The sequence below is a fragment of the Botryllus schlosseri genome, chromosome 10 (genome assembly GCF_051294905.1).
Source record: "Botryllus schlosseri isolate E-star chromosome 10, Bs_hap1, whole genome shotgun sequence".
Taxonomy (NCBI): Eukaryota; Metazoa; Chordata; class Ascidiacea; order Stolidobranchia; family Styelidae; genus Botryllus; species Botryllus schlosseri.
This window is the reverse complement of record NC_137245.1, coordinates 4,412,393-4,423,992: the sequence shown is the minus strand read 5'-3', so window position 1 is coordinate 4,423,992 and position 11,600 is coordinate 4,412,393. Positions and strand designations below refer to the sequence as shown.

Here is an 11,600-nt window from a genome sequence, read left to right as displayed (position 1 = left end):
TACTATATTGATATTAGTATGGGCACCAGGCATCATCACCCTCGAAAAAATGCAATCGAAATAAATAACCATCATTTACTGTAATTGTAATCGCAATGATAAGCTAACGGTATATTCCTAGAGTTGGTTAAGGCCGATCGGATGCTTCAGTCACAGACAGTGGTTCCAAATCTTGGGGTCGTTCGCCTTTTTCTGGGGATCGCGATGATGTTGGACGTAATCATCTTCCTTGGCCGTGAGTAAGTTTGGCAAGCTGATATTTTTAAGTAATCAGCTTTAGATTATCAAGTTATTAGCTGGGCCACTAAACATTTTCAAGTAGGAAATGAGGTCGCGACCATAAGAGTTGGAAATCACCGGATGTGCAATAACCTGCTGGAGCATTTCATAGTAGCCTAATATATGGAAGAATCAATATTATTGAAAGAATTATTTCATAAATTTTAACAGCTAAATGCATATAGGAAGTTCCCAAGATGGTGCATCGATTACCCTGGTGGGCCCAACATCAGTGCAGAATAACATGGGGGCAGAATAACTGGGGGCAGAATAACATGTTGTTTCGGTCCAGATTTTAAAAAACGGATAGCCGCACAGACCTAACAGTATAGCAGGGCTGTCAAACACAATTCCGGTAGGCCAGACACGGCAAGCCAGACGATTTCAGTCGGCCCGTGGAGAAATTTATTGCAGACCCTAGCAAGTAGCAATCAACAGAGCTCACGTTACAGATGGCCCAATTCTTGACCTCTGGTCCACTCCATTCGTATACAGTTGAGGGGCATTGCTTTGCTAGTGTGACGTCATATTGACAGACAACGTGTTACTGCTCATTTTGAATCCGCTAGTGGTCACTAGCGGTTTCGGCGCTTCGGCGGTACACATACAAAAGTTGGAACGATACAGAGAAGATTAGCATGGCCCCTGGCGCAAGGATGACACGCAAAATCGTGAAGCGTACCAATCCGCTAGTGGTCACTAAAGAATGTCCGGAATTTGCTTCACAAAAATATGGTAACCCTAATCTATAGGTAGTAAAAGCATCTATGGCTATGACCACCAGCTTCAAGTCATTACCGGAGACTGCCTCAGAATTACCCTGGCCTCGATTCGAAATCTTCTCACCACAATGGCGCTGATGTCAATGCTAATGCTGCCAGCTACGTGGTTTCTATGAATACCACTGACGGAGGAAAATTGAGCATGTGACATGGCACAGCTACAATCAAATTTATACCATCTAATTTTTATTCTACTTATTCATTGTGTCAAAGTAGTCCAAATAAATCCTAGAAAGTGAAAGTGAGGATATGTGATTTCTGTGTAGCAATCTGAGTTAGTGATTTCTGCAGAGGTGATCAGATGAGAGAAATAATATATTTATATCATTGAATGAGAGATACAAGATGAATGCACGAGTCCTTATTTAGACCGGGGTAGAATTGCCTAGTGTAGGGTTGCCATACGTCCGGAATTTCCCGGACATGTCCGGAATTTCACTGTTAAAACTGCGTCCGGGGGGAATTTCTAAAATATGCCTAAATGTCCGGAATTTTGAAGGCTTGAAGTGAGTTCACAATTTTTTCGTAAATCAGCATAAACAACATTATTTTTGGACAGATTTATGCTACATGAAATTTTTCTTCGCGCTGCGCGCGATTTAGTATCATGTATGTTAGTTTAAATATGGGGACTAAACACCCTCGTAAAAACTGCGATCAAAAATAAATAAAAATAACATTAATTTACAAAAATAAGTCTAATTGTATTCGCCATTAAAAGATAACGTATATTCATAGAGTCGGCTTAGGCCATTTGGATGCTTTATTCAAATATAGACGTTCTAAACCTGGGGTAGTTTGCCTTTATTATGGGGTAATCAGCTTCCAAAATAGACCATGAGTAAGTCTGGAGAAATATGCCAACCTTTAATTATTAATCAGCTCATCAAATTTTGAACTGGACCACGGAACATTTTCGAATTGGAAATGAAATCGCGACCATAAAAGGTCGGAAACCACTGGATGCGCGGCGTTTATATAGCTCGGTGGTGCAGTGCGCATAATCTTATCGTAATTGAATAGTATATTCATATTGAAATGAACCCGAATATTTTCGGCTGACACTCGTCAGGGGTAATCGTCAGCAACTAGTAGAGAAATGGAAAGACATGAACATGACTTAGCGATGTACAATTACGCTCATTACATTTTCGAAGTCATCATCCTCCACCAGGTCTATCGCTAACTCGCTGATCATGTATTATATCGAAGAACCAATATTATTGATATAATTCATTCAAATAATTTAACGGCCAAATGCATTTAGTAAGCCCCCAGAAGTTGCATTGATTAACTGACGGTGGACCCAAGATCAGTGTTTATTTTGTCGGGAAGGGGGCTGAAAAAAAGTGTGGCTTCGGCCCATGGTTACAACTTACAACATACAACCACATACTCCTGAACTGGATCATGACCACTGACCACCTCTAGTTGATAGACAAAGCTTTGCTTGTGTGACGTCATCTTGATCGACAATGTGCTCATACCTCATTTTGAAATCCGCTAGGGGGCGCTAATTAGCGTCCGGAATTTTTTAAACCAAAATATGGCAACCCTAGCCTAGTGGTCACTGAAATTGACGCTATGTTGGTTACAGCAATCTGCGCTCTAAGAGTTTATTATCGTTACTGATTTGATCAGATCAATCATCGAGAAAAGAAAGCAAGGTTGCGAAACGACTTGAGGTAATCTACAAAATCTACACCCACCTGGGCCAAGTAAAGAGGAGGCACTGGTTGAAAACTGATAGAACTAAGATATACCATAAAAGGTCAAGCGACAAAAAAGAGATAGGGTGTGAGCAAGGTCAATATACCAGACCAGACAGGGATCACGCAGTGGCTGCCTATGATCCTTTCCTTCCATTCTAGATGAATCTTCCTACTCAGTGCGTTTTTGGATCAATCATCATCATCATTGGTTTGATAGCAATTTTTATCAGTTCAATACACCACAAAATGCGATACCATGAAAAGACAGGAAGAAGCGACTTGGAGTAGTCTATGGAATCTGTGTGATTATCTCTTACTACTATCTCTCTCTCTAGTAGTTTCCCTAAACGCATGAGCGATCTCGTCTTCTTGTTGTTGTGATTGTGCGACGTGCGTGCATGTATGTATTAGCACCCACGTCTTGTGAGTTGTTGGAGCAATAGGGATTAGGCTAGTCGATGCAACTGTTCTTTTGTATTTCAGTTTGATCATTTATTACGGTATTTAACCTATGAATAAATGCAAAGTTGCACAGAATCAGACATCCACCTTGGCCTAGGCGATGTAAAGAGGAGGCATGCACACTGAATGAAAGTAAAGAAGATAGCATAGAAAAAAGAAAGCGACAAGGATAGGGCGACATGTCATGGAAGGCAACATCGATAGGTCAGTCGTGGTCCGGTAATCTTGAGGATTGACTGTATTTATTTAGTAGTAATTGCTTGTATTTCGACTTGAATGGCCTGCGGGATACTGTTCCACACCATTTCTGGGATCACGCGGTTGCTGCTTACCCGATCACATTGAGTGAAGTGAAAAGGATAGCAAAATGCGTATAAAAAAAGAATCAGTGTGTTAGCCGATGTCTTCCGTGGGTTTGAAGCATGAGTAGTAGGGTATGGATATGTTCTTTCTGGCGACGAATGGTCGGATTTACAGCTTAACGATGGTCAATTCCGGAACCTTTGAATGAAAAAGAGAACAGAAACGAGCAAGTATGGACAATAGTGACAGAGTGACAGGTATTACTATATTAGTACAAGAGTATAAATCATATAAAATTGACGATTCACAGTTTACCACAAAGGTGTTGACCACTGAATGTAGCCTTATGACAGAATGATGTAACAAAATTGTTACCCTTACGACAACATCGGGAAAGGGTAACGAATTGTCATTTTCTTTCTCAATGGAAGAATTAAGGTCATTCAACAAATGAATCACCTTGCACCTTTTCTTTTTATGGTACACAAGTTACTCTGAAATCCACCTAAAGATGTTGTATCTTATCGCTACAGAGGCTAATTTAGGCTTACCATATTTTGGAAATCAAAAAAGAGGACACTTTTTCAGAAATTTGCAACTTGCAAAAATTCTCAAAAATAGGTTAATTTTTCCCACTTTGTGATCGGTTAACTAAAAAAAAAAGGTCATCACTTTCACTTCCGCTCAGAGCTCGCAATAACGTTTTTTACTCCACATTGTCAGGTGGATGACTAAAAAAAAAAGGTCATCGTTTCGCTCAGAGCTAAAATCACCGTTTTTCACTCCGAAATACCCGCCGGAGCTTCACTTCTGTGCTAATATGCGACATATCACTCGCAATTTGCTCTAAATCTGCCTAAATTTTCAAAAAAGGGGACAAAATCTCAAAAAAGAGGACAAAAGGGCGTTCTCCGAGGAAACTTTCAAAAAAGTCAAAAAAGAGGACAAATCCTCTTAAAAGAGGACGCATGGTAAGCCTAGGCTAATTGACATTCGTTTCACGCAATTTGACCATGCCAATATATGTTTTGGCAACTCATACTTTGTTACGGAAGATGAGTTATACCTTTTCTGAATCTCATAGTCGTCTACCTTGCACCCGAACTGGAGATAACTTATTCTGAGGTACACAAGTAACCCTAAAATCCACCTAAATATGTCGGATCTAATCGCTACAGGGGCCAATTCACAATCGCTTCACGCAATTTGACCATGCCAAATATATGTTATCGGTAGGGTAACTTAAATTTTGTTCCGCGGGAGATGACTTATACATTTCGTGAATTTAATAGTCACAGATTTTACACCCAGACTAGACACAGTTTATTTCGAGGTACACAAGTTACTCTAAAATCCACCTGAAGATGTTGTATCTTATCGCTACAGAGGCCAATTCACATTCGTTTCACGCAATTTGACCATGCCAATATATGTTATCGGTAGGGTAACTTATACTTTGTTCCGGAAGATGAGTTATACCGTTTCTGAATCTCATAGTCGTCTACTTAACACCCAAACTAGAGAGAACTTATTTTGAGGTAAACAAGTTACTCTAAAATCCACTTAAAGATGTTGTATCTAATCGCTACAGAGGGTAATTCACATTCGTTTCACGCAATTTGACCATGCCAATATATGTTATCGGTAGGGTAATTTATACTTTGTTCCGGAAGATGATTTATACCTTTTCTGAACCTAATTGTCATCTATGTTACACCCAGACTGGGGACAACTTATTTCGAGGTACACAAGTAACCCTAAAATCCACCTAAATATGTCGGATCTGATCACGACGCAGTACAATTCAGAATCGCCTAAGGCAATTTGACCATGTCAGAATATCTTGTTGGTATAGGGTGACTTAAAATTTGTTCTGGAATATGAATAATACCTTTTCTGAATCTAATATTCATATATTTCACACCCAAACTGGGGACAACATATTTCGTCCGCGAAATTCACTGATCTGTATGTGATATGATCGCATTTTGCGACAATGCACAATTGCTTCACACGATTTTACTATATGTCAATATATCTCGTCGGTGGGGTAACTCAAACTTTGTTCCGGAAGATGAGTTATCTCTTTTCTGATTGTAATCGTCATATATACTTTGAATAAAAACAATAGTGATGACCGCTATTCAGGTGTAAAAATAATAATTTTATTATCAACGAAAATGAAAAAACGGGCGATTGATTTTTTAACAATAAAGCTGCGTAGAAAAATATTTTCCCATTTGCTCTGATGAAATCGAAGGCTTCTTTGACATCCTCGAAATGTACCTGATAGTCGTTTAAACATATAGCCCCCCCCCCAAGGCAATTGAATGAGTACGACATCCAGTGACCACCACCAACATCATTGCAACCTTTATGAGTTATTGCGGATTGCAAAGTATATGTACGGGTACTACCATCTTGAAGCAATACTTTTAATCTTTTCGTCAATTTGAATTGGCGTAGCGGCTGTTGAGGTGCCAATTGATTGTCTTACCAACAAAATGATTAGAACATTAGAGATCGACGTCAAACTAATTCTGACCACGTTATTGGCGGGGTTGCAAACGCTGCAATGTCTGAAATCGATTTCGTTTTTGAAATGGTCCAAACCAGTTTGTATGCTTGTGCAAGAACCGGGTACTGGGAGCATCAGATCTATTATTCGATTATTCTGCTTATTAAGATTCACGTTCGACGCTCACGAATGGTAGGCAGTTGAAACATTCCAAGGCAGTTGATACGTAAGGAGATTATAGAAACTCCTCAGAATCCAACTGATCGCCATACACGAAATCGCAGAAATCGCATGCTTCTTTAACCGATAAGTCATAAAAATCATCAGCAATCTCCTGTCTTGTCATGACCAGCTTCAATAATTCGGCATATTTATTGCCTGGTTTGAACGACAACAAAGAATTCGTCTCCTTCAAAATGTGACATAATGACTGTGCCACAGCATTAAACCAGCATGTATTTCGGGTGTTTTTCAACGCCGGATATGCTTTAGTCAGGACTCCATGCTTATCAGCGTTCATCAAAAGAAGTGGAGACTGTGTTGAATTAGCAAAGACGAAAAAGATGATTTCGATCCTACTACACATCATAACTGGTAATCTCGGTGGCAATATCTCCTTGCACAGAGCGTTGGCAGCCAAGCAAGCGCAAACGCCCCAGCTCATTCCGTCAGTCTGATTTACCAAACATTTCATTTTAATAAATTAAAAATTTCAATTCAAGATTGCACGGCCTTGACTGGTTGGAATTGAGTCAAATTTGGTGTGCATCGTTTTCTTGGACAACCTGACGATTTAGTCCATAGGCGAGTGAGATTTGGAAAAAAAAGTTTTTTTTTGAAAAACCCTGATGCTCAGGTCAGCAAAGGTTGCGCAAAAGCTACGGTCGCAATACCGACACAACCAGTGACGTAACAATCGTATCTGCTCCGCAACACCTTACAGAGTTGCCGTTCCTGGTGCAATTGGAAGGTCACAGGCTTCCTTGTAGTAAACTGCTCCTGTTAGTAGGTGTTTGCAAAATACGACTCTTGATTAAATCAAGTGTCGTAAGTGTGCCGCGGCATGGTTTTCACCTTTCAAATCAGATTTCGAACTGATGAACTTCTCGCATGATAACAAATTATAAGGCGATTTTTCCTCTCTGCACAATTGGCAACATTATCATTGGAATAACAAAAATATCTAAACAACCTCTTTGGTGGCAATATTAGCTTACATGTTGACACTTATGCAGTGGCGGCTCGTCCTATAGGGCAACTGGGGCATTGCCCTACCTAATATTCTGTTCAATAACAATTCTTTACCATTTATAGACGCACACCAATCTATATATAACGAAATCACAGCGAAAATCGTATTCTTCTTGTCCTTTCGCTTGTAAATGCCCATATATAGCGAAGTATCTGCGAAAATCGTATTCTCTTCCGTGTTTTCGCTTTGCGAATGCCTAGCCGGGGCATGCCCCGGTAGCGCTCATAACAAGCTTTCACTGTCTATTCTCTCAAAGCCGCGCACAATAAAGAAACGATGATTTACTCTCTCCTATTCGTAAAATGGCCGAGCAAGCGGGGCAAATATGCCTGGTCGCCCCTCAGGTGTGATGTAACAATCGTATCTATGTCTGAATTCGATTACCGTAATACGCGTTTAGTCGACCTTTGCTGGTATAGGTCGATTTTGATGGCGATTCACACCATGAAAACTCTTGAAACTTGGTATGTCATGTCGTGATGGTGGTATTTAACACTGCCCCAAATTTCATGGTCTCTACTTTTAAAGTTTCGGATGGTAAGTCCGTTTCCGGAATTGAGTGTGTGCTGATCCGTCATGTATCGCAAACAGATTTTACTCAAAAGCCGGTACTGGTATCCATTGATTTTGACGATGTTCAATACTGAGATCGGTTCTGAAAGTTGGCACGGTAAGTCTTAATGTTAGTGTCGAACGCTGTACCAAGTTTCAAGTTTGTCACTGAACTGGATTCGTGGTAATTTTGTTTCCTAATTCGAGTGAGAGCTGACTCGTCATTTATCGCTAACAGATTATACGCAAAGCCGGTATTGGTATCTACTGATTTTAACGATGCCCCTTACCTAGATCCGTCATAAGCTTTTGCATGGTATGTCTTGGTTTTAGTATTGAACGCTTTGCCAAGTATCAAGGTTGATACTCAGTGATTAGGGCAGTAATTTCGTTATCAAGGTCGAGTATGGTAGAGATGTGCTCCGATCTGACACTTTAGCATACAACGCATTGCGGATTTCACGCAAAAGCCGGTGTATCTGCGGTAACGTTAACTGAGATGATGATATCATTCTCAGTTTGCATTCAAATATTTACTTTGATATTATATTCTCCAATGTCAATTTCACCGTGAAATTGTGGCCTTCAAGCCATTTGCTCACAACCCCCTGCTGTCAAGCGCGATAGCTATTTCGTTTTCGATGGCGGCTAACAGCTGATCACTTGATCAGCCTCTTCCTCAGTAAATTTTGCGCAAAATTCGGTGTTGGTCTGTTTGCATTAATTTTGACAGTGCACCATACCGAAAAGGGTCATGAGACCACTTCTCGATGATGTCATGTAACCATAGTGTCCTATATGGTGTCGACACAAGCAAATCTCATGGCTCAGTGAAATTGGTTCACGTCACAATTTCCATTTGGCTACAGGCAATTTGACGGTCATTTTTGACCGGCTCGCCGAGCATTAAATTTGATAAACCGGGTATCAATCGAAAGCTGACGCTGTACTGCTTGCGAAAATATAAAATTTATTTCGCTCATGGCCCTGGAACACCCACAATCAGCCTCAAATTATTCATTGTTGAGGAGATTGGCAGTGTGACGCAACAATGCTGTCTGGCGAAACGAGATAGTAGCTCAAGAAAAAAGGAGCCAGACAGCATTGTTGTGTCTCTCGTTTCGCCAGACAACATTGTTGCGTCCCAATGCCAATCTCCATAACAATGAAAAACTTGAGGCTGACTGTGGGGGTTCCAGGGCCGCGAGCGAAATAAAATTTATATTTTCGTAATCAGTGCAGAGTCAGCATTCGATTGATACCCGTTTCACCAAATTTAATGCTCGGCAAGCCGGTCAAAAATGACCCTCAAATTGCCTGTAGCCAAATGGAAATTGTGACGTGAACCAATTTCACTGAGCCGTGAGATTTGCTTGTGTCGACACCATATAGGACACTATGATGTAACAGTGTACTAAGCTTAAAGCTTTCATCCACGCATTTATTCGGTAATATATTTTCCAAAGGCGATTTCGCAGCAGACCTATAGACAGTGATAAAGCCGTATGTGTCGTGTTACACGCAATGGTTCTCAACCTTTTTGACCCGCGGGCCGCGGACTATTCTCAAGCTCGCGTATATGTCCGCGGACTCAAGCTTTATATAAACGAAAAGTAGTTTCTTTTTGATATCTATCCAAGAGAGTGTAATACGGTATCAACAAAACAGGCAAGCAATGTTTTTCACTCGACCCACACTTAGTGAGAGCCTTGTCCATGATCTTGCTTGACAAGTTTATCGAATTCTGGAATTATGGTGGTCAATGTAGGCCTACATCTGATGTCACCTTACGGTTGAAGTCTATTGCTATAGCCTACTTCCTTTGTTCACCGTCAGAGTTGAAACGCCAGATTCACACAGGTAGGCAATGTGGCCGGAAATAGCAAAAGAGCTGTTACAGCTTGCTAGCAAAGCTCTTAAAACATATGCTCCATCGACTACACAAGTACACATTGGGCCAAAATTGTCTTTCCTCATCTATCGGCTTGCAATTCAAGCAACTGTTCAGTAATGCAGTCCATGTCTCGAGATTTACTTATAATAGAGAGCAAAAGATTGTTTCTGTGATTAGCACATGTCCCTACGATTTATCAATATCCAAATAACGTCTGTAAGGAAACAAGTCGCAATAATCAGTCAACAATACTCAGCGTATATCGCGCCGGAAACGTGTGCAATGTGCCTACGTGCAAGACCGTAACAGCACTTCGTCATCCCCCCAAAAAACGTTGGTCTTGGGCCCCCACAGGGTTATAAATCTAACTTCTGGGGGCTTCGCCCCCAAACCCCCCTCTTCCGATACCTTTTACCGCTGCTTCTCAGCGAAATATTTGTACTGTTTAGCTAGCCGGCTTGTCTCGATTGAACTGCACGAAGCTCGAAAATATTCTATATTTCACGATTGAATCGGTCAACATGATCGGGAATTGCATATATATTGCTGTACACTTTTTATCATATCTCTGCTCCTGTAATCAGATTTACCGGTAGAACTGAGTGACGCGTTTCGGAAAATGATATTACTCATGCGCATATTTCTTAGGGGAAGGGTACCCAATAATCAAGAAGGTCGACATCAATAAATCGCGTGCGACGCGATTTTTTTAAAAGTTGTAGTTTATGTTAATTCACGAAATAATTTTGGCCCCCCTTCGAGCTCCCCCCTATTATGGGGGTTTGGGGCGCGGCAGTTACGGTCCTGCATACTTGTGTATGAAGAGCTGTCCTGGGGATTTATACCTGGCATATGCGATACGTGAATTGTGAATAGTGAAGACTCAGCATTAAATTCCGAGTCCATTCGTACTATATTCAAGTCAATCCGACCAAAATTGTAGAGTTTATGACCATGATAGAATTGCTTACGACAATTTTACCAATAGGCTACCTCGGACACAAATGTAGGGCATTTTGAAAAGTTCCAGTTGGCGATAATAGGGGTTTATACCCGGCATGTTTGGTATCAAACCAGGAAGATGCTACAGATGTGCGAAGCATAACCGTTTTGCCTGTGATACTTGCAACTAACTGGTTTGCCCAAGACACAGAAAAACTCAGAAGAACGAGTTTTGCTTGCAATGCTGATCAATTTGTTGTAGTGCTGTTTCGTTGTTCTTGCGTTTGAAATATACGTGGCGAAACATCGCTTATTGAGGTATCTCTAGTATTTCTTTCAAAACTATAGTCACTGCAGTATAATCTACTAACTTGAAGGCATTTGGTATGCCCCTTATTAACAAGAGTTAAAGGCACAATAAGAAGCATATATAGAAAAAGATTTAAACGAAATCCAAATTGGCAAATTTGACGTAGCAATGCAATAATAAAAAGGAACGGTATCTGGCCAAAGTCAGCTGTACCGGTACTCCGGTAGTCATGATAAAGGGGTAAGAGCAGAGCAGTGGTTCCCAAACTTTTTCGATGTGAGGGCCAAATTTAGAATTTCAGAGTACGGTCGGGGCCGCACGAATACTACTGCTATGAAACGGACCCAAACAGTCATCATGGCTATTTCGGAGTAGTTTTATTGCCCTGGCGAGATTTCAAAACTGTACACTGCTGTTTACCGCTACTTATCTGCTGCATTGGGTGTCCGTTGAGTGTATCAGCTTTTCTCGCCTAAACGCGCGAAGCGCGAGAAATTTCTTTAGTTTCATGGCTGAATCGGTCAATATGATCGGGAATTGCATGTATTGCTATCAATTTTCATCCTGTCTCTGTTCACGTAATCTGATTTACCG

General features: G+C 40.8%; 1 non-coding gene across 1 annotated transcript; it reads left to right on the top strand.

The window, feature by feature from the left end:
• The first annotated feature begins 860 nt into the window (after positions 1–860).
• LOC145449291 (U6 spliceosomal RNA) lies at positions 861–970 on the top strand. Its single transcript, XR_013918234.1, has one exon. It is a non-coding gene; the product is annotated as a U6 spliceosomal RNA (small nuclear RNA).
• The last annotated feature ends 10,630 nt before the right edge of the window (positions 971–11,600 follow it).